We start from the raw sequence: 24,817 nt of genomic DNA on the forward strand, positions 1-24,817 counted from the left end.
AATACAGGAGACATCTGGTGGCCACTAATTATCAGAAATTCCCTAATTTATAGTAATAATTGGGAGATTTACTACTGAGGTTTATAAATGAGCAAATACAATTTAAAGAGTCAGGATAATGTATTACAAAATTCACCCCCAATTTATCTGCTACTTTAGTTTTAATTATTTATGGCATTGGTAAAATGTAGAGTACTGTTGTAAAGCTTGTAACAGAGAGTTTTCATAATCTGAAATTTTGATAAGGTTCATGGTTATAAATGTTTCTGTTGGAAAAAATCCCTCTGAGAACTGATTTTTTTTTTTTTTTTTGCGTAAATTATGTTATGTGCAGATTGGCAATGCCTAAATTACAGAGACTCTGCCCTTACAGTATTACAGCTCCTGTGGAATACATCCTCATTGATAAGAATGAAAGGAAAACCCTATAGATAGAACAAAATCTACTGTAAATATACCAGATTTACCTCACTTCCAAAAACTTTGGAGAAAATCAGAGCTTACCAGACAGGTCAGAACTGTCTCTATTTTATTGTCAAACTATTTTACATATATTTTATAAATTTTCAATTAATAAAAACATTGCATGGCTGATTAATTTGAAGAGGTAGTATGTATGAAGGCATCAGTTTATGCTATGTAATTTGAATTATTAAAATAAGATTTGCTCCCTCATATTAATTTGCTACTCCTTCTCCAACTCAGATTCTTCATATGTGTATACATGTATATACATTATATATATATATATGTGCTCATTTTTCATAGGTGATAGCACCTCACTTTCTTCATTCTTCAATGAGGAGGGCAAAAATTAAAAATGAGTAGCTTCTGATGAAAGAATGTTTTCTGTTAAAATTGGTGTTCTTTTCCTCAACCCCTTTGCTTGGGAAAATACTGGATAGACTTCATAATATTCAGAAAATCACCTTGTCCATGACAGTCAAAGAATGCAAAGTATAGAAGAGTCTCTACCATCGAGCAGTCACAGATATAGGTGTTAACAGAGGTGCTTCTGAATTGCCCAGATTTCCCCCTACTTAAGGCAGCATACATCAAAATCTGCACCCGAACCTTTATTTCATCTATCAAAGTAAGTAGGAATGTGGCCTCAGAAGAATGAATGGGAGCTGCACATTTTTCTTCCAAGTGACTGGGAGTTGATCTCAGCGATACATTAGTTTTTGTTCAGGGGAGGGGAGTGAAAATAAGAGAGAGAAGATATTTCTGGGAAAACTTTCTAGACCTCTTTTTCAAGTGCCACAGCTTCTTCAGCTGAGGAAATGTCCATGGTGTGTTGCTGGGATCAACTCCCTGCCACCCTGAAATCAAAGTCTGACTAGGGCTGGTAACTTCATGAATGGCTGTGGGACTTCTGGCTGGAGCCACACAGGACATGGGGCCCTGCTGAAGGGCTGGACAGAGCTGCCCACACAGATTCCATCTGTGGCTCCATGAGGTGGCACAAGAATGGCAATGTGTCACTGCACTTGGCTTCTGGGTGCATAATGCTAGCACTCAAAAGAGTTTGGGTATTATGATGAAGTTTTAAACCATACAGAGCTGGACACGTACCAAGGAGAAAGATGCAGTTAGCATACTACTTGTTTCCAGGTAGGTTAGTGACAGCTTAAGCCATCATCTTCTGCTTTCAAAAGTATTCTTTTTAAGAAAGTTTGGACATAAATATAGATGCCTATACCTTCCTAATTATGAAAATTAGGCCACAGCTTTGAAATATTTAACTGTTATTACTTATTTTCTGAAAAGAAACATCACAATTGCAGTGCAAAGAATATTTCACCTGTTCATGAGGGTTCTAAGAGTAGAAAGGAACATTTATATTTTTTGTACATGTTTGATATTACCTGATTTTAAGAGAACATTTCTGGAACACAACTTTAGTTTAAAAACATTGCTTCTGGGAGATACCGTGTACATTGAAAATTGAGCTATTGACCTAAATTTGAAATTACCATGATTTTATTTTGTTTAGGATCATTTGTAGATCAGGTGAAATGTTTATTTCCCCAAAGGTAGTGTGTTTTAATTTCTCCTAATGTTTTAATTTTTGCTGTGGTCTAGTATGTCAAGTTGTTGTGCCTAGTAAATTCAATATATTGGTTTCACAAATGTTAATGTATTCTTAATCATATTTTTTTTTTGTGCCAAGGTCTACCAGTGATGTCTCAGTCAACCTACCAGTCTATTCCCAGTATAATGTTATCTCAAAGGTATAAGAAAGGAACCTACATCAAACATTTTGCATTGATTTTTACAAAAACTGTCAAAACATATCACAATGTTATTCATGTCAGCATTTCTCTGAGGCTTTGAGTGCTTACATATTAAAAAAAAATCCCCCTCCCTTTTTTTTTTTTTTTTCCGTGACATTGTAGACATCTGCCCAGAAAGTGCTTTCAATTTTGTCCCCATTTGAAATTGTTCTAGGGTAACTTTTGCCCTTACGTTCTGATTCTGCTCTCCCTTAGCCTATTGTTACGTCAATGTGATTCTGCCTACTGCTGTGACTTGAAAAATACAATCCCTTGGAAAATCTAGCCCTTGTTTTTAGCTGATGCCAAAAAGATGTAAATAAGTGCAGATATTCTTTATTTAATTTCTAATGAATCAGTTCTGGTCCAGCTCCCAGTTTAGCACATGGAAATGTGTTGTGTCAGCTTCCCTTTCCATCTTGAAATCACCATGATTTTTAGACATCCAGGTTATATGTGATATTTTTAAAGACCTCTCTCATAAAATATACAGAGCATCTACCTATTTTACATTAATCATCCACAGTTCTTTATGCCCATAACAATAGTACTTTGCCACTGATGGTCTGTCACAGGTTTCTATATTCCAAAGCACCAAACAATAAAAATATTTCAGATTTCATACATCGTTATCATTATTATGCAGATTACTACTTCCAAAAGGTAATAGTTGTTTCAAATGTCCTTGGAGGTTTGTGATTACTACTGAACACCTTGTTACAAGGAAACACAATGAAACTTTTTGTCACAGAATCATATTCAGGGTGAAGGAGTCATTGACACCATAAGCGACTGATAGTGCTCCTGAAAAGTAAGAGGAACATATGTACTTTATGTCAAGGTGACTATAGTTAATCATGTGCTCTCTCTGGAGACCCATGAAACTGCATCTGCACTTCAGTGATGGGCTTTCACCCAGGACTCTCTGGAGAGGTCAGAATAGCAGGTTCTGCACGCCTTGCTCCAACTGTGCAATATCTCCCTTAAAGCTGTGCAAAGGCATATCTCACTGTCATGTCATCCAAACCTCCTAAGCAGCAAGTACAAATTCCCTATGGCCTTACATGATTTTTTAAATGCTGTTTTTCAGTTGCAGATATTTTGTTCCCTCTCTTCTATACATTTCATCTCTAGTTTACTGTACAGAAACGTATAAAAGTATGATATTCTAATCAAATAGAACCATATTGGAAGTGGGAGAGATTTACTGGAGCAAGGGACTTAGTAGATTGTGAAAAGAGTTTTCCTGTAAAGATTGATTGGGCCATCTTTAAATTCAGTTGACTGGTCTCTGCCTCCCATTTTGACAACTCTGATATTGGATAGGAAGCAGGATTTAATTATTGATTTCACTTCCCTAAACTTTACTGGCTGATGAAATTCCTGGTTCACAGATTGATTCAAATTGATTAAAATCTTCCATAGAACTTGCTGGGCCCCATGCAGATAGACTTTGAGATGTGTTATTCATCATATAGCAAAAATCCAAAGTACTGGACACTCCAGAAAGCAGAAATAATTATCTTTGTGCCATCTCACATAGATGTAAATTTCACAAAGGTAAAATTATACTGTACACTGGATGATTCATATCACTCACAGAAGATGCTTAAACCCATGCCTATCATGAGAAAGAGCAAGGTGGATTAAATGGTAGTTGGTGACAACAGTTATTTTGGCACGTTATGCAAAACCAAAGAAAGATTCTCATGTGAAAAGAGTTTTCTGTTTCTGGAAGACATCATAGATGCTGACCAGAATGCAAAGAGAAACAAGCATTAACAAAAACTAGAAAACAGTCTGAAAAAAAAAAAAAAAAGCAAGAGATTTGAAAACTGAGAGTTTAAGAAAGCTGCATTCTTTTCATTTTTTTTTCTCAGCTTTGATGTTCATTTGCTTCATGTCTTCAAGGTTTTCACCACAAGGTTTAGAAATCTACTTTTCTTTGTAAAGGAAAAATGAGCTTCTCATGCAAGACCACAATCATAGCACCCGAAGCTTTAAGAACAGTGCTAAAAATGGTAACTTCCAATCACTTGCACAGAAATATAGCAAAAGTAACAAACACGTGGATAGCATATACCTGCAAATATACCTGCATACACACAGACACTCACACGTGTGTAAATATGTATACACAGATGAATAAATGCATATATGTATGTATGCACACACATGCTTCTGCATAAATATGCATGAGTGATATAAAATAGGACCCGTTTATAGCAAGCAGGGTGCATGTCTGAAAAAGAGCATTTGTGAGATAAAAAAGACACTCCAGTAATTATTGACAGATGTCCAATGTCTTGCCTATCAAGTCAGATTTAGTTACTTATGTGTTTCTATTAATTGTGTGGGCTTTTTTCAACAGAGAAAAAAGAACAGACCTATGACAGTACTCTGTGACCTTGTACAAGCACATATGTAACTGGCACAAGGGGGGAAAACAGTTTCTTTTAACTCATACCTCTGTATCTCAGCATTCTTGGATTTCTTGTCTGTGAAATCCTAAACAGTAGAAACACCATAAACCTGTTTGGAGGAAGTGGTGGTAGAAAAGTAAAAGGGAAGAAAAACAACAAAAAAAACAAACAAAAAAAAAAAACAGGGGTTGGGGGGACATGGATGGGATCAAAAGGAAGGGGTGATCAGAAGATGCTTTATGCTCTTGTGTCCTTCCAATAAAGTGAGAATGCCCTCTCTGAGTTGACTTTGTGCCAAGTCTGACAGAGATTTTGAAGTCTTAACACTTAAAATAGCTAGCAGTATAAGCAGGTTATTTACTCAGTCTGCCTGTAAAATAGGGCACCTGTTAAATTTGGATTTGGGCATAATTCAGTGGGCTGAAGTGAAATGTTGCTGTCTTTTTGCTGATTCCTCAGTGGAACACTATAATGCCGAGAGATAGTTCTCCTGAGATTTTTTTTTTTTGATGAGTAGTAGCTGATAAAAATAGCCAAGCACAAGTAAAAGTCCAATAAACAATAGCAGTGCTTTTCTTGTGACTGCTTCTGAAATACTGGGTAGCATTCAGCACTATGTTAACTAGAAAGATATTGATCAGTTAGAAGGAATTTAGTGAAGAACAACAAATGAATTACATGAGGACTATGAAGATTTAGGAGATAGATTAAAAGTACTAAATTAGGTATGTGATGACTAAGCAAAGCAAGGAATGCTGGTCAGACAAACCTCTTGAATTTGCTCAGGTTTAGTGTCTGAGTTGGTGTTATATTGGCTCATACAACAGGTAATGTATATCAGGTCACAAAATTACACATTTCTTGGAGTTTAAAGGAAGAGTCATCATTTTTTGGGAGGGGCGGGGGAACATGCTTGCCAGCAGGACTGAGGCAGATGTAGGGCAGCTGGCAGGCTTTGCAGTGAAGAGCAAGCAGCTAGCTGCAGCTCTGTGCTCCTGCCACCTTCCTGTTCTGTATGCCACTTGTTAGAGGCATCTGCTCAGAGGTTCATGTATGGTCCTGATGCTGCATCCCAAATGGCTCTGCAGTGAGGCCTTCGCAGTATAGGAGTATGAAGGAAGGTGTGTGTGTGTGTGGAGACAGGCAGCGGGGAGGGGCAGTTGTGAGTCTTGTGCTGAGTGTGTGAGATTTCATGGATCAGGAAAGTGTGAAGGTTGCTAGCTGTATGCAGAGAGAAGTACTTAATGCTATAAAACAAGATAGATAAGAATAAACTAAAGAATTGAAAACAACAAGAACAAAAATAAAAACCAAAGGTGAGTTGTACTTAGGAATTTTCTCCTGAGAGACTTGGATGACTCACCTCTGGTGTTTTTAACGTTATTCTGGATGAAACAGTAGAAAGTGTGCTTCTGGGACTAAGCTTCCCTTACCAGAGAGATGTTTTTCATGATCAGAGGATCTTCTCTGATTTTAATGTCTGCAATTTACTGGGTATATTCTAAACAATGTTCATATTTCTGCTCTGGAAGGTGCTGCTGAGTGAGAAGAGTTTGTGTACTGTTCCCATTCCCCTGAAAACAGTGGAGTGCGATGAATAAGAGCATGTGAGTGATAATTACAGCTATTAGCTAATAGACTAATAATGTTTTTCTCATTAATGGGGGTGGAGAGGAGGAGGAGGATGGTAGCCAGGCCTCATGCCAGAAGCTCTGAGTCACAATTAAAAGTTATGCTGCAGTCTTACAGTATTTCCCTTTTTCGGTGCTTGCCATTTGCATCCCCCGGTATGATCATGCAAACGTAATGCTGCTATTTCTTCTCCCTTGCATTGTATCCCCTCTTCTGTGCACATGGAGAGAGCAGGCAGGACCCCCATGTACTTAAACTGGCAGCTGACTATTAACCCTGTGTGATTTTTCCTTTTACATTATCCCAGAGAATTCAGAGAACTTTTTGTGCCTTTTCAAACGGGAGACAAGCCACAAACACAGATTGCAGCCTCAGCTGTGCTCTTCCTTTCCATGGAAGGGTAATAGCCCTCAGAGAAGGGAGATAGCCCTCAGAGATCTTCAGCATTCAGATGCTGATGACTGTCTGGGAGATGCTTTCTCAGGCCCAATTCACATATCCTGCATGGCTGCTGGTTCTTCAGGGAGAAGGAAGTCACTGGTTTCGGCTTTGCCCTTTCATCCCTTCTTCTCTCTGCACTTGTGCACAGCCTAGGAGGAGTCTGGCATTATAAGGATCCCCTGTTTAGATGCTGTTTCCCAAGTCTGATGATTCTGTGATTCTGTGATGACAAAATTTGCTCTCTGCTCTTCTCAAACTTCACTGTAATTTTTTTTTCCCAGTCATTTGCTGTCATTTCCTATCATTTCCAGTTACCCATCCTCCAAAAATAAGATCACAGTGACTTTCAACCATGATGAGTATATATATAGATGTACATCTGTTAAAACGAGAATAATATGACATTACTAGTATGCTGTCTTAGTGATGATGATTATACGAGCAAAGAGGCTACAATAGGTTGTGACAATAGGTTGTGCTGCTTTGCTGCAGCAGCTCAAGTTAGCACCAAAGTTGCAGAATGAACTGTAGCAGCACTGCTGACACTGAATTCCTGGAAGTATTCCTTGCACAAATATCCATCTCTTTTACATGCTTTTGTCTTTCTCAGTGGTCTGATTTCTAAACCATGCTGACAGAATAAAAAAAGAGGAATGTCTGGTTTGTTCTTATAAAAAATATAAATTCTGTAATTCTTATCTTGCTTATTAAACTCTAGAAGCATTTATTAAACCCTTGTTAAGCTCTGCACTTAACAGCAATATCCTGCTGAAGTAGGCACGGGTGATGTTCTGTGGAGCAACTTGTGCAGATTTAAGGAGCTCCTGATAGCCTTCAGTATGAACCTCGATGCCAATAACAAAAACAGGCTCACTAACTTTGAATAAAAACCTTTCTGTCAGCTTGAATGATAGGTGATGCATAGCTAATCATAACCATGACAGAAAATCTGTCAGCTCTGTTTTATCTAGAGTACTGCCTTTGCTCATAAAGGCTAAACTACCACGATACCTTCTTAAAATCTTTGTTCTCAACAGCTGTGCTAAGAGTTAAATTCCATCTGCCAGAGTGGCTTAATAGTTTAATGGATAATTTTTTCATTGTTTTGTTTATTATTTGTTGCTGTCATTGTTTTGTCTTGTTTTGTTTTTCTATCTGGGACTAGGAAACTGAAATAGCCTAAAAGATTTATATTTGACCTTCTAGGGTATGTCTTGCAGTTCTGTGTTGTTTCACACTCCAGCTTACTCAGTGTTGCCTCTTTATATCACAAAAATTCACTAGACTCATATATAACCATGGGGTTAAGGCCCTGGAGATTGAGATGGAGATAGCAGAAACAGTTTGCTCAATTTCATGTGATTGTCCTATTATACAAAAGAAATCTAGTCTCTGAATTTAATGTAACTTCTGCTGCTCTATAAAAATAATTCTATACCTGCCATGGGCTGTAACAATATCCCAATGATATGGGTTGCCACATGATTTATTTTCTAGTGGTTAAAATTCGAGGGTTGTTGAGCAGGAAAGAAAAGGACAGAAGTTTTAAAAGTTATTGTTTTAGCATTTTTTCCCATGCAAAAGTTTGTTTACTTGATTGTTCAGACTTCTTATGGCATAATGGTGTATTTATTTTAAGAAAATAATATTATTTAGCCTATAAATTCAATGCAAACCAAAGAATTAGGTTTATTACTTGAAACTGAGAAGTTAGTATTTTTTTTAATGTTTTCAGTAACTTTCACAAATAACACTGTCATATTCTGTTTTCTTATCCAAAGTGGATTGTCAAATTTTCTCCCAGTCAAAACATAGGAGTTAAGACCATGAATGAGAAGAACTCAGGAAAAATAATCATATTAAAAAGGTTCTTCTAAACTGGACAAAGTGTAGCAAGATACTCTACCCCAAAATCTCCTGAAGGTAATGAAAAATACAATTTTAAAATTCTATGTTTTGATTGAATATTTTTGTTTGGCTTTTAATTTTATCATCCGACATATAACAAGAAAGGCTTTATAGTATAGCAAGTTAAAATCAGAAAGATAACTAAAATCTTTTGTATATGAAGTAAGTTATTTCATTCCTAATTGTGATTGAAGGAATAAATGTCCCATTCATCAACTCTACCCTAGTGTACTTAGTGGTTTGCAGACATGGAGTAGCAGTGCAAAGGGTCCAATAAAAGTGGCAAAAATAAAGGCAGTTACTGATGACAGATATTTTTGCCTCTAGTAAAATTGGTGGACACTAATATGCCATCAATGATTATTTTTAGGCTTTGGTATTAAATGACTTCTATTCTAAGCCATATATACATGATCCCTCATTTATTTATTTATTTATTTTTCCTTAAACACATAAAAATGGCCCATCTTCTGAAGTGGACTGAAAGTTTGTATTTTTTTCTCTCTTGTTTTTCCTCACATAGCTCAAGTAATTATTAGATCTGCCCTGCCAAGATTCTGTTGTATTCAGCCAACTGGACATGGATGTGTATTCCCCACAAGGCAGTCTGCTGTGCTAATGACCAAGCAATCAGGTCACTTACAACTACCAGTATAGTGTTTGATTGGCAGATATGTATATTAAAAATAATGTTCTCTTTATAGCTTTTATTTTCTGCTCTTGTATCTTCACTCACTAGTTTACTTACTGTGGCAGTCTATGTGCATTAAAATAATACTGTCCCTGATCCCTTGTCCTATTTGTAATATTCTTTCCTCACTAAGCACTCTTTTTCAGAGCAAGTTATGTACTAAATGTTAAATGCTGTCTTTCCAGCTCTCTTCAGTAGTACAAAACCTCTCTGTTGCCATTTCAGCTCAATGCATTGCACTCCTGCCTGCAAGCCAGGGCTCTGTCAGTTTTCAGCTTCCATCTTTGGCCTTGTGCCCTTGCCCACCACTGACATTACATAGAAATAGCAGACTGGATATTACCTCTTCTGGTCTCTCCCTTAGTGATATATAGATATAACCACTAAATGGCACCCTGCCTCAGGCTGAGTGGCCACAGATTTTTCTCCACATCGCAATATGCAGCTGAGCCGAACAAGACCAGACTTACAAAATGGCTCTGCAGGTGGTTACCAGGAGGGAAAGATATATCTCCTAATCAAGTCTTAGGCTTGAGTCTTTTCAAGCTGCACAGAGGTGCCTGGAATAGCAACAGAATAGACTTTGATGCAGGCAAAGACACCTGTAGATGAATGCCTGAACGATAGAGATTATGATCCCATCATCTGCTCTTAGCCTCATGAGTTTGGGAGCAGAATAAGACACAGTCCATGTCAGTTTGTTCTGCTGGCTTGGATAAGAGCCTCTGGGTTAAAGTCGTCTCTCAGCTACTTCAGTGCAACACTTTCAACATTGTGCGAATCCCATGAGGGGTCAATCAGTCCTAAACATGAAATCAGTCCGACACATGAAATACAACCATGAGTTTATTGACTGAGATCAGCACCTCATTAAAATAAGTGTTAAGAAAATGGTGCAGAAAATGGAATGGTTCCCCTTTCTGCCAATGGGTTACCAAAAAACTGGCCCCAATTCCTTCTTAGTTACAGAAGGGAATATTTTTAAGGGTTTCACAGCTGCTTCCTCCAACAGTTTGGTATCCTTACATCTCTATGCTGTATTCTGTATTTCCCCTTAATTTTGCTGGATATCAATATCTTTGTGTCCTTTTAAGTTGTTTGTTGATTGCTGCTATACCTTAGCACATGTCCAAGGATACCTTTAGTGTATGCCAGTAAATGGACTAGGGTAGTTGTCATTTAGTTGTTTACTACAACTGAAGAAGAAATCACACTGAATCTGGAAGGAAAGGTTAAAAAGTCATGCAAAATATTTTGGCAGTTTTTTTTTTTTCTGAATTTTGCATTCTATAAATGCTTTTAATGTCAACATTTGAAATATGTAATTGACATTCTTTTTTATTTGTTTGTTTTGTGAGATTTTCATTGCAGCAATATGGAATTGATCTATAGAGACTTCTGTCCTGTGGTTTCACAAAATATAATCCAAAATAAAAGTCTCAATTCTATATGCTCATTAAAATGGTCCTCATCCTAGTAATCTGAATAGAGGGCAGAGAAATGACTGCGTAGTGCTTTCCCCTGTATTTGCAAAGAACATCTAAAGAAGGGTCTTTTTGTCATGTAATTAAAAAGATCCTCTCCCCATTTTCTTTTAAGGCTTTAATTTTCTTGTTATCAGAATAGCTTATCCCATATCTTCTTTCCATCATCAAGGCTTCAGGACACAGACTAGCAGCAATTTAAAATCACTCTTCTGCTTCTGTACCTACTAATAGAGGGATGCACGCAATCTTCTGGAGTAAAGGTTCACCTTTTGTTACTACGTTTTGTTGTGACTCATTCACTGCCCCTTGCAAATTAAGGTTCTTTTAATTATACTGGGGAATGAATTATTTTCCAGTTTTCAGCTTTCTTAGTACTAGTATATTTTGCAGAAATCAGAATATTTTGCATTAAATGTAATGAATAGAATATAAGCCAGGAAAAAAATGTCTGTTTCATATTTGAGTTTATTTCTGAGGCAAAAACATAAAATAATAAGTGAGTAACAACAGTAGCAAAGTCACATATCTGACCCACTTATTCCTTTCAATACTGGCAGTTCATTTCCGTATAGGACTTTCAGATCTTATTTTTATCTAATAGAAGCATCTCAGTATAACACAGGGTTAATCCCTACAGTGTTTGACATTTATAAATGTCTTGAAAAAAAAAGGGGAATAGCAAGCAACCTTTTTGGAATGGTTTAGTCTTCAATGTAAATAATGCCTTCTCTAGTTAGAAGTGACAGTGTTTAATAGACCTTTCCCAAGTGTACTGTTTCTTGTGGGGACAGAGTCAACTTTCTTCATAGAAGCCCATACGGTGCTGTGATTTGGATTTGTGGCCAAAGAAGTGTTGATAAGAAAAAGCTTAGGGTACTACTGAACAGTGCTTGCAGGACATCAAGGGTTTCCTTGTTTTCCACTCTGCCTTTCTCCCCCCACCTATATTCAGTGAGTAGAGGGGTGAGTGGTGGTGGACAAGGGACTGGGAGGGGACACAGCTGGGAGAGCTTACTCAAACTGACCAAGGGGATATCCCATACTACATGACATCATGCTCAGTGATAAAAGCTCAAGGAGAGTTTTGAGGAATGGGGACAATCAGAGTTATAGCATTTGTCTTTCCAAGCAACAGTCACACTTGCTGAGGCTCTGCTTTCCAGGAAGCGTCTGAACATCTGCTGTTGCTGCTGGGAAGTAGTGAATGAATTCTTCTTTTTGCTTTGCTTATGTGTGCAATTTTCACTTTCCCTGTTAACCTCTCACTATCCTGGTGTACAAATCATATCAACTTCATTCTATTTTTCCCTATCCCTCTGGAGAGGGGAGTGAGCAAGTAGCTGGGTGAGCAAGCAGCTTGGCAGTTAGCCAAAGTTAACCCACCACACCAAGTGTTACTACTAGAATCAGTTTCAGAAATTTCAGTTTCTGGACACACATGCTCAAGAAAGAGACCCCCCCCCCCCTTTTTTTTTTTTCCTTTTTTATTTTTTCTTTCTTCTTTTTTCCCATTTATTTCCTTCTGTGTGGGAGTACCATGACCCAGTGATCAACCTATTACCTACTCTTGTCTTACTCTGGTCTTAGTTTTTAGGTACATGTAGAAGTCACTCAGTAAATATTTGTAATACAGATATAACACAATTCTGGGGTAGTGTATCCAGCAATACATTTAAGTCTCAGTCATATGTTTTGCTGCTCAGTAGAAAGAGCCTAGCAACTGCTGGATCACTTTCAGTCAGCTGGAGTGCTTGGTATTTCTGGCTAAAGATGAGATTAATCACCCTGGAAGTAGCAACCATTTGTAATAAGAAGAAGGGTAAATTTTCAATTATGGTTAAGTGATTGTGACTCCTAAGTTCTTCTAAGTGACTGAGTGAGTCTTAACTTTAACTCACCAGATCACTACCAAAAATTGGTTTAAGTTTTTTGTTGAGTTACACATTTTTGAAAATACACTTCACAAAAAGGTATATTCAGAATTTTTGAAAATGCATACAGTTTCCTTACAAAGGAAACTAAGAGAGAGTTTCACCTTTGGTCAAACTGCATGGGAAGTCTATGTATTTATGGGCATTTGCTACTAAATTCAATTCTTAGATGCCTAGTCGAATACAATGATATGGCCGTAACACATTGCTAGAAAACCTTCCTTGTTTCCCTGCCTCCCTAATATTTACCAACACGTGTAAAATGGTCAAACTATAAGAAAACAGTATGTACCTTTTTGGCAAAGCAGCCATAGCTGCCTTGCCTTCAGTGAAAATGGGGGATGCTAATAAGTTCTGAAAATCAGGCCTTAGGACGTATTTACCTTAGTTGACCCAACTTAATACCTTCTCAGGAAATTCTTTTGCCATTTATTTGTTCTTAGCAAACTGTGATTCCTACCATTCATAAACTTCATACCCTTGCTAACATTCCTTCATAAACTGTTACACCCAATTGGCACATTCATGAATCACAACACCATTGAATGAAATCATAAATACAGCATGTGGCAACTGCGCTTGCTGAGATATTGAAGGACAAAATCCTGGTAACATCAATAACATTTGCACATAGTGCCAAAATTGTGCATGACATCATGAGAAAGCAAGTATCTTTTTATGTTATTACAGGGACACCAGGGGCTTGTGATGCCATTCCCTGTGCATCTATGCATGGTAGGCAGAGTCTGCATTCCTGGAGGAAACAGAAGACAGAATTTGCATTCCTGTAGGAAACAAAGAAATGGAGGGCAGGCAGAAAGTGTTTGAATTCTCATCATGGAACTATCAGATTACATGATAAATGACCAGCCCAGGAACACACTAGAAGTTTGCAGCACCACAGCACAGAATTATGTTGCAGTTTCTTGTGATCCAGGCTAATGTCTTTCTCAGTGGATTGTCCTTCTTTTATTCACCCAAGACTATCTCAGCATTAAAACAAAATGGAATGAAAACCAAGCAAAAGCACCACAGGTACATTTTATTTAGTAAAAACTGTGAATAATTAATTGAACAAATGTCAAAAAGGCATCACGTATTTTCTTAAAAATTAATTCTTGTTAGTAGATATTTTAAGCAGCTGCATTGAATGCCCAAGATGATTACATTGCCTGCATTGCTGTGACAGTAAAGAGGAAAGACAAAAGAATAACAACTCAACAACAACAACAAAAAAAAGAATTCTAAATAAGGAAAAAAAATATAAAAAAATAGTGCTGTTTTATTAATAACCCTAATTTTATATACCCATAAAGTGTTTTTTTTTAAAATAAATTATTAGTTCTCAGGAAGTAAGCGGAAGAACATTATGAACTTTTGTGCAGATACTTCAGTTTTGATAAAAATACAAAACAAGGACAATAATTTGAAAGTCCTCACTTAAAAATTTTGCTGAATCTCTCCTATAACTGTTTCAGTTCACTGGAAATAACTTACATGAGAGAAGCCTGAAGTTCTGAAATCGGAGATAGGCTTGGCATTATATAAAGCAATTATATGTTGAAATGCTACAGGGACTGTCTGCAGTGCCTTTGATAGGTCTTTTCCAGAGTCCAATAGCTGACTGCACTTAGGTGCAATGTGTAGTCGGTAGCTTTGAAAATTAAACTATTTATTTTGGCATATCCGTGTGGGTGCCATTCTTTTATCTAAGAATGAACATTTCAGCTATTCCAGTGTTATTCAAGTTGATGTTTTTCAGTATGCATGGACAATGCCAAGTCTGTGCAACTTCTGTCCTTAGAAGGAGCAATAGCCTTCCCATTGCTTGCTTTCGCACCCCTGCAATGTTTTTCCTTCTTAAGGCCAGTTTTACTCTCTGGGGAAGCACTGAGGGTAGTAAGGAGACAGCTTTCTTTTTTTTCCCTACTGCAGAGAAGAACAAGGCTGGAGCCTCATGTATGAGAAGATGTCTATATATGCTAGAAAAGAAGGGTAGAGATTCCATGTTCCACTACTCTTACTCCCTGCATTCTGCGTACTTGCCCCAAGACTTGAGAACTGAGTACCGTCATAGATGTCTCCATTCACTTTAAGGGTTATTTCAGCAAGCTGATATTAAAATAATTATTAACAAATTAATCAGCTGAGTTTGAGTTAGACCACTGGGTAAAAGAACCAGCACCACCACCAATACAAACAAATAAACAAACAAAACACACAAGCTAACACTCCTGCACTACATATTTTGCGGATGCTTATGTCAAAGGAAGAATAAAGTGAGGGCTGTCAAAATGCTAGCAATGCTGGGAAAAGACAGAACTGCAAACAACAGTTTTAATTCTCTTAGGAAACATGTAATATATTAGAATGGTGAGGTAGCTCCTTTCCCTTATTACTTTTTACAGTTATTGAGCAGATATAGTAAAACGGAACAGGTTCACATTGTTTAGTTTGAAACACAAAGTGTATTTTTTTCCTGGCATAGATATGAGGACTAATGTAATCAAATGTCAGGTTAGAAAGTTTGCTAAGGATCTTAGTACACAGCTCAAATAGCACAGAGAGCCCTAGCAAGGAATTTGTGGAGCTTTTATATTTTTCTGGCTGTTCTGTAATCCAGAAGAGCTGGCTGTATGGGCTGCTAAAGATTAATTGTGCCTGAAAGCAATAGAAAATGGATCTTCAGCTTTGCATATTACTGCTTCTCAAATACAAAATTCTCAAAAGCTTTTGTCTATCTCCAAAAAGTAAGCAGTTGGTAGTGTCTTTTATTCCTCGTTACATTCCACATTCATCGGTGCGGGTAATTCATAAAGCTTCTATTTTATATTGCATGCATAAGTTGTCATACACGAGTTTGCACATTAATTTATGTAAGGAATTACTATTAAAAGAACTGAAGTTTGGAAATGGAAGAACAACTCCATTTATATTGTACCCCACCCATGCATCCCTGACACCCTGTCTCTGAATATTGTAATAAAACTTTTAGCTACAGATAACTTACTATTTCCTTTTCAGGAGTTTGGCTTCAGCTAATACACAGATGCCTTGATAGGGAAATGGGGGAATGCTATATTTTTATATAAACCTTTTTGCCTTGTTCATTTCAGAAACTGACAGGTGGATAGTGGCTGAGGCAGAGAACTGCGGGAACAGATGTGACTTAGTTTTCCTGGAAAAATGAACTCTGAATGCAATGATTTGGAACTCAGATATGCTCTTTATCTTTGGCGTTTGGTCTGTACCTCTAAGTCTGCTTTGCAAAATGTTGCATGATCTTAGCTGCTAACAAAGACTGTGGAAACTGGTCTTTGAATATGTAGTTCTTGTGTAATGGTAAAGTACCATCTTTGACAGTTTGAAGGATTTCACTTTGGACACCCAGCATTTTTTATTTTAGTCTCTGTGTCTCAGCTCCTGATCTGCTAAATGGAGATAATGCCCTCAAATTTCATATGGTTTTTACAACGATGAATGAATTGTCTACCAAGTACTCAGATTCTGTGGTGATGAGCATTATAGAAAAACCCAGGAGGAAATTAATAATTTTGTTTTCAGAGCAGGGCTTGAATGATGTTTTTTTAAATAAGGCCCAGGGCAACATATTGAACAATGAGGCTAAAAAAAAATATTGAACAGCTGCTAATTAAGTCCTTTTGATGCACTGAGTTAGGTAGGAGTCCTCTTGAGAGAGCTCAGTGTGTGATTCTGTAATTAAAGACTACAATTCATATGGAAAAGATGGGCAAATTAAGGTCACACTGGTTACCTTGATTCTGTCAATTTCTAACTTTTGATAGCTTAACTTCACAGCCATAATTGTATTCTTCTATGAGAGGAAATGGCATCTGGATACAATAGAAGCAATACAAATCCGTGATATTATCTTGACATCTACTTGGTTCATTAACACAATTAACAGAATCGGGACCTTAAGAACGAGCCCACATTTTTCTGCTGCTTGGATTAATTAAACAGATGACAGCGGCAGCAGGGTGTTCTCTTTATCCTGGACCAACACTGAAATGGACAAGAGATATATTTTCTACGACAGCTGATAAGTGTTTTGGGAATCTTAGATTTTATTTCAGGCTCTAAGGGAGAAAGTTGGTGCAATCTGTTATACCATACCAAACCCCACCCTTTTAGCCATCTCCTGTCTCCAGTCTGTCTTCTGCTTCCTTCTTTTACTTCCAATTTTCTTGCCAAATCTGTCCTTGTTCTCTATTCAGTGCTCCTTATCAAATTCATCTTCTTTCTCCCTCAAAATAACTGCCAGTCCTAATCTCTGTCTCAGGGAAAAAATTCTTTGTTCACATAATTTAAACGGAATTGTTATCAAGGCAATGTATTGATTTGCTAATGGCAGCTTCGGCAACTGTACATTCACAATCCATAATACAATTCTAGACATTTACAGAATGTTAGTAAACACCTACACATATCTAAACACCCTCTTACAGGTACCTAATCCTTGAAAGTTACAATCATGTACACGTGCACACACATTCACACAGATGTGTGAACTACTTCTTTCCTTCAGGAAAAGCAGGCACACAGCCCTCCTGGGGGTGCAGGCCACCTTACATGCACATGCTTCCTGCTAGAGGTGAGGATGCTCTAAGTTTGTGCATGTTGTTGCCACTTCCTACAGGCTGCTAATTCACATGCTTGTGAGAGAGCTACCTGAGGTCACCTTCGCACACCGGAGGTGCAGGTCTGCTCATCCCATAAGGACAGTCCACTACCTGGCTGCAGGATTCCCATGGTGTCGGATGAGGACACTGCTTCGCTTGGTTGTAACAGAGATTGTGGTGCCAATGGGGAGATGTTCAGCAGTGGCAAACCAGGCTTGCTGCTGGGTTCACTCCAAGGCCTCTCTGTGCTGTTAAAAAATGTCATGCTTCTCTTATACTTCTCAACTTTACTCCATCTTTGCTCCCAAAGTTTCTTTGTAATTCTGCAGTTACTGTTTAATCCTCTTTAGCTGAACCTTTTTGGGGGCAAAGGTGCTCTTAGGCATTTTGGGGTATTGATTTACACACACTCTCACGCTCATATTTGTCTTAACAGCTGTTGCTATTTAGACTGTGTCAGCAAGGGTGGGCTGTGCAAGCAGCTTCTCATTGCAACTTTTCTTTTCCTTCTGGAAATCTCCCAGCCTCCTTCTTCTTCTTTGCCTTCACCTGCCTCCAGTCCCAGTTCTGTAACATGTCCCCCCCGTAACCTCACTGATCACCATCATTTCCCCATCACTTTTACTGACCCTGCTCTCCTTCCTTATCCAAGCAAATCCTCTGCTGAAAGTTATGATTGCTCCTCATGAAGAAAGCTGCCTTTGGCAGTAAGGGAAAGAATCTAGTCCACTGGAAAACAAATATTTCTCTGCATCAGACAGTAAATATCTCTCCACCCACATGACTGTGAAAAAGCAGAACACAGTTAATATCAGCATTTTTTAAGGTGCTTAATAAAAAAATTAAAATGCAGACTATAGCTTTGGGACTGGGCTGTTAATGGCACAATGCTATCATCATTTTGCCCCAAACTTAATTTCATCAGCTGCAGTCATATCATCTGTGTGCATAAGCAATTCTGCGAAGGCAGAGAGCTCATGGAGGGCTCCCTTATGCCCTTGTTTTCCTGTACTGCTCCAGCAGAACAGAAAATAACATAAGGCGTCTTCCACTGAGCCTGCAGAGAAAAGATGTACAGCCAGACTGACCATAAGCTTGCTGTCCTGTTTCCAGACCACTCTTTTTTTCATGGCCACCCATGATAAATGGCAGCAGCCTGACAGCTGTTTTCACATTGTTTTTCCAAGGAGACTGATCTGTTTAGAGCTGCCAGAGAATGTAAGGCACTTAACGCAGTTTTTTTCAAAGTCTTTGCATATTATCCCCGGCAAGAAATCTATACAGTTCAGCAGTATCTTATAGGCTAGCACTACTGTTTTGAATTGAACTAATCCTAAACCACTGATTTTCAAGATCTGTAGGAGACACAAAGGAATGGCAAGCCCAAACATCCTTACACTCTCAAAATGGAGTGGAGACAAACTCAGGGACTGCTTTAGATATAAAGTCCTGTGACTAGTTGGTCAGCTTTATTTATATTTTTTTTTCCTCATCATTTCTGTATTGATTTGCAGACTGCCTTCCTTAGTAGACACTAAGTTAGTGTCTACTGTGTCTCTTTTCCTTTTAAATTTTATTTTTAAAATTAAAGCTGTGAAACATTAAATAGTCTTTATTGCATTTAAAAAAAAAAATGAACTGCACATTACACAAGAGAATTTTTATTCTCCCATTGGGCTGGTAATAAGAAGTTCTCATTCATTGCACCAGAGTGTCAAGATACTAAATAAATAGAGAGGGCAGAAAAAGGAAATTACATCTTTTTTCCCAACTAATCTGCCATGCTGCCATCAGCAAATTATCTTTCTTAAATCAAAACCTTCTTAGAAGACAAAGCCCTACCTAACAGTACCTACATACTTTCAATGCCTCTGTATTTTTTAAATGATTTCTGTGTAAGTGAGCTTTATTTACCCATGTTTGGAGTATGTGGGGAATGTTCAGATTTCTCATTAGCTCTCACATTCCTTGGAGTCATTTTGGAAGGAATGACTGTTGGAATGAAAGTATATTTATTTTTAAAGTTTTAAAATTATTTTTTTCCTTTTTAATGTGGTTGATGCATTACAAAAATGTAAGGTTGTCTAATATGTGACAAGTAAAATCAAGTTACTTGCAGCAAAAAGGCAAATCTGAATGACAGTTTATATGGTATGAGTTAGTGGATGACATTTTAAATGCTATACCTTCCTAAATCCTTTATTCAGGTCTCACTGCATATGTAGAGCTTAAAATTACTTTCATGCAAGTATATTATTAGAACAAGTGTTTTGTGATGTTGCAGTTCCTACTGACCTCTTAGCATTGTGAATAGCTAAGAATTGAAACCTTACAAACATAAAATAGTGAATGAGGCAGACTTTCATTAGCTCCTAAAAAAAATGCTTTTTTTTTTTTTTTTTGTCTTCTGTAGAACATAGATAATACATTGGCAAACAACAAAGGACCAGCTGATGAACAAGCAGCTGAGTTGAGAGTAATGGGGCTGAGTGGTTTGAAAGATGTTGTGTACTGCCTGACCTACATCTGAACTACTAGCAGCTCAGGGAGGGGAGAGAGGATTATACTGAGCTTTTGAGGACTTCTAAAAAACATAACATAACTGAAAAAACATAACTGATACTTTTTGTTCTCATAGTAAAAAACTTGTAAAAAAATATTGCAATGGACTTCTGCCTTTTTAGGCAAAATAGTAACAGTAGGCAAAAAATTTCTTCAGATTATTTTCTTTTTCTATAATTTCAAATGTCAACAAGCTAGGCAAACTTCTAGTAGTTGTTAGTCTTTGTGGCCATGCATGATGTTTACTAATGCTGTGCTAGAGGATGCCAAATTGAAAGGTAGTCAGTGTGCAGGAGCAAGCAGAACTCTCATTTGCTTTGCAGAGTAAGACTATGAAAAGTCAGGACGAGATGTCCTGAAATAATTTTATTTAAAAGGAGACTTATGGTTGGTTTAGCTGCACCACCAAATAAATAAAAAATACATAAGACAGATGGTAGAATTTGGTATTCATACTAAAGCTGTTAACAGGTGGAAATGTATTGCAGAAGACATGTAATAGAGTGAGACTGTGTAATCCCTTATGTTCTCATCCACACAAGAACCAAGATCAGCTGAGATCGCAAGTGAACCAAATCATGTGTTTTCAAAGCATGAATATTCAGCAATATCTGATAGTTATGGAAAACTCCATACAGAGTTGTATATGATTAGAAGATCACTGGAAAAACAGGTTTCATGCAAGTTACTGGAAGCAATGTATAAGCTTCCTAGGTCAGTGTGTACATCAGAACTTCAGACTCCCTCCAATGAAAAATTAAATATATCCATACATAGTAGGGACAATCCAGCAATTACCCCCTGCATTTGGCTCACAAAAGTCTAATTTCACAGACATTTTGGTTTTAATTGGGGAGGAGATAGTGAATCTAGTTCAATGACCCAATGTTATGTGACTCGAATGCTGAAGATTTCTTAAAAGAAATGCCATGAAATCATGTCTCCACTGGAAACAAAGACTTCTTGAGGACTGGTATCAGCCAAACTCTTTATTTCTGTTCTTTGCAGAAACAGATGCCAAAGCTCAGATTGGGAACTCCTGTTAGGAGTTGTCATGCTGAATGCTGTGACACCTGCAATTATAAGTATAGCTTAATTAACATCTGTTCACAATCACTTCTTAAGAAACTTACATACCTATAAACTCACATATGAATATACTTACATAATGACTGGGGAGAATTATGTTCCTTAATATGGCTTCCTAACAGGCAACATGATAGATGCAATGCTAGTCAAACAGAAATACGAGGAGATTAAAGGCTCTGGACTTATGACTGGAAAACTCTATTCAACTTATCATTTTGCCAGTTCAGACTGGATCAATCTGTTCATTTCTCTAATTCCAAGTTATCCTTGAATTTATGAAACTGGGCAGAAATGCCAGGAGTGTATGACCATCATGGTGAACTAGCATGGTTCAATCCCTCGCAAGCTCTTTAAAAGACCGAGCATTTCTGAAAAGTAAGACATCCTGAAATTATCACTTCTTTTGAATAAAAATAGCTGTGTCTTCCATGTTTTGGGATCACCTTCATGCTATCAGGATGTGTTAGGTGTATCATGAAGCTTACCAAATCAGACCTCAGGGGACTTTGGTAGAGGGAGGCCTAAGCTATGATTTCCTGAGAGCCTTAAGCACTGTGTCATGCAGCTCAGCCAGCTTGGTGATCTACCTCAGCACACACAGTAGCAAAACTTCAGTCAACTACGTAAGCCTTGTGTTGAAAGCTTTTGATGCTTTGCGTGCTGAAGCACTCTAGCAGCAAAGCAGGTTTTTTTTTTTTTTGTGAATCCCCTCAGAGTTAAGTACATGAATGCAGCCCAAAATGAAATTGAAGTGCCACAATTCCTTTGTGAGGCTCTGCCTAAGTTCTCTGAAACGAAACTTGTCTCTTTCATTAGGAATGTCTGTCAGCATGAAAAAGATTTAAAGGTCATTGGTTTGCAAAGTAGTATGAGCAGAATCTCAAGGCTGGTAGAGCAAGTCTTGCTGAGGAAGCTGAAAGAAAAGAGATGAAACACCTTAATTCTCCCTGCAGGCTCCCTGAGTTCCTCCAGTGCTCTTCTGTTTTTGTCTGTGCAACACTCTTCTGATGAATACTATTATTAGGGCATTCTACCATATGGTAACACCCATACAATAAAACACCTATGAGTTGAAAAAAGTGTGGGGAAAGAGACACTGCATTTTCTTCTCATCAAGATATTAATTTATATTATGCAATTTTGAATACTTGTTTGAAGAAAAAATGCTTTCTTCTCAAATGTAGAATTGTTTATTATTATTATTACTAAGCTTCTGAGAAGCAATACACTCTAAATATTAATACAATGTATACCTAGCTCAGACTTCACTGTTAAGGCATAGGGGAATTTGGGGTGGTTGATTTTTTGTGGACTATACAGACTAAAAATCAATGGTTTCCTTGTTGAAACAGAAAAAAAAAATACACAAATGTGTATGAGACACTCATATCCCACTGAATTTCAGTGTTAGTGGGATGGCTTTTGCAATTTAGGAAATCATATTTTTGAGATGTTTCAAACACAATGCAAAGGAAACATTAGCAATGCATTGTAAAAATATCACATGCATAACTAAGACACTGTACGACAACATCATAGCAACTTTGTGTGCACATGCTAAAAGCAGAGAGGAAAAGGAAAACCCTTAGGAAGAGGGAACAGGAATGGGAATATGGAAAATGGCTGAAAAAAAAAGTATAAATATTTTGCTTTTATCTTTCAAACATAGATTGACGGGACTAAATACTTCAGCTGATGTTATAGTACAAATAAATAATTTAAGAGATCACACTTTATAAGATTACTATCTAACAATAGAGTTATGCATGTAGGCTATAAAGGACATTTTCACAGCTGTTGATGTCAATATAAAGAGCAAATGTGTGTATGAGTCATGTCACCTGCTGTACTGAGAACTCAATTAATATGCAGAAGATTACCATTGCAAAGTATAACTCCATATAAGGATCTCTTAAGTGCAGTCTATTTTATGTTAAGAAAATCCCTTCATATAATTGTGAGCGGTCACAGAGGTGACCTTTTAACCCTAACATTTAGGTACTGTTAGGCACAAATAATAAATAATAATAAAAAAGAACATAGTATCATCTCCTGAACTGTGTAAATTATCAAAAGGTCTCTCTTCATCCTAAAATGACTAGTGTGCTACCCTGACATTAAGATGGCTTCATTGTTGCTTTTGCCCACCTTGTTTCTGATTTTTTTCAGTCCGCTCCGCAAGCAGACTTTTGTCACTTGAAAGGAGATGTACAAAAGAATTGCTGAATCCAGCAGGACTTTTGCATTGTTTTTACATGGAATATGCATCCATTTTGGGTTGGATATGTCATTTATTCTTACTCAGGGACAAAATTATGAAGGTTCTACTGGATTGTTCCTTCTGATTTAAAACCAGTGAAAGAGAAAAATTTTGTTTGAGCAGTCTGCACCTTTAGATTTTTTAATGTCCTAAGTTCTCATAATGTCTGTCTAACTTACAATTAGTTTTAATGATCCATTTGTTCCACAGTTTTTTGAAAAAGAACCAGTTAGTCAAAATTATTGCCATTATTCTCACAACAGCACATAAAGACCCAAATCATGATTCCTCTTATTATCAAAGTATGGAAAATTCAGAAAAAACACTTTGTTTTTTCTAACTGTGCCTTTTCAGTGCCTGAAAATCCTGTATTGCCTTTATCATGGTGATTCAGGAAGTTATAAATAAGCAACTGGGCTCCCTACACAGCCAGTAAAATATTCTAAGAGTCTCCAAGGAGTAATTCACAGTGACTAGTAAAAAATAGGCACTTCAGAAAGCTAAGCCACAAAAAAAAAAAAAAAAAAAAAATTAGTAAGCTGCAGAAAAAGGCTGAGAACCTGAGAATACAGAGCTAGTTCCAAAGGCTGCATCTTTGCACAGTTATAATCCACTCTTCTTTTCTATACAAAAACTTTGTGGCATCTAATAGCTAAGAAGCAGGAGAGATGAAGATCTGCTAATAATAGATAAAGAAATAAGGTATAGACTCATCTAGATTACGTTTCTCCATGGTGGAGCACCTTCACAAGTCTCTGTAGATGTATGGACATAAAGAGATAAGAGAGCTCAGCTACTTAAATCCTGAATATTCCCAGTTTCAGCGAAAAGTGAAAGTTCAGCACCCTGTCTTAAGCTTTTTCTATAGTTTTGGGGTGGCTTCCTCAGTGTATTATTACTCATTTTATATTATCCTTTTGAGGCATATAATTCTCACCCGTTCCTGTACATTATCCTTCAGAAACACTTAGAGCTTAATTTTGGAGCCATTAATAGCACATAGAGCACAGGCACCTAACTCTTACACTTTGAATGACCTTACTGAGGCCAGACTCTTAGTTTTTAGGCAGTCCAATAGCTAAACTCTTTAAATTGTGTCCCTAGGCTGATTCAGAAGCTGTAAGAAATAAGAATAAAGATGAGGCTTTGTGTGGTTTTTTTTTCTTTCGTTTTTTTTTTTTTTTCTTTCTTTTTATTTTTCCTATCTATACTGCTAAAATAAACTCAATTGAGGTTTTGGGATTTGTTTGTTTGTTTGTTCGTTTGTTCGTTTGTTTGTTTGTTTTTCATAAGTAGTTTAAATGATTTACCATAGTGCATTGCTTTCAGTGTTCAGCAAGGATAAGGGCTGGCTCCTTCTAAATACAAAAGGATTTTGACAGTGAACAGAATGGGAATAAGGTCAGGTCATATGTGAAAGATAGATGTCACCATGCAAGGAACAAAAATATTAATGTTTTCAATGCTAAAAGTT

The 24,817-nt window shown here is 37.2% G+C and overlaps 1 long non-coding RNA gene across 3 annotated transcripts; it reads left to right on the top strand.

Moving 5' to 3' along the window:
• The first annotated feature begins 301 nt into the window (after positions 1 to 301).
• LOC310888760 lies at positions 302 to 23,860 on the top strand. 3 transcript variants are annotated; one of them, XR_014576135.1, is made up of 4 exons: positions 302 to 6,015; positions 6,232 to 6,306; positions 8,554 to 8,695; positions 9,204 to 15,899. It is a non-coding gene; the product is annotated as an uncharacterized lncRNA (long non-coding RNA). The 3 variants fall into 3 exon arrangements; XR_014576136.1 differs by adding an exon at positions 15,906 to 23,860 and having other exon boundaries at positions 305 to 6,306; positions 9,204 to 9,314; XR_014576137.1 differs by having other exon boundaries at positions 309 to 6,306.
• Positions 23,861 to 24,817: the final 957 nt, after the last annotated feature.

The sequence above is a fragment of the Anser anser genome (assembly GCF_964211835.1).
Source record: "Anser anser genome assembly, chromosome: 1".
Classification (NCBI taxonomy): Eukaryota; Metazoa; Chordata; class Aves; order Anseriformes; family Anatidae; genus Anser; species Anser anser.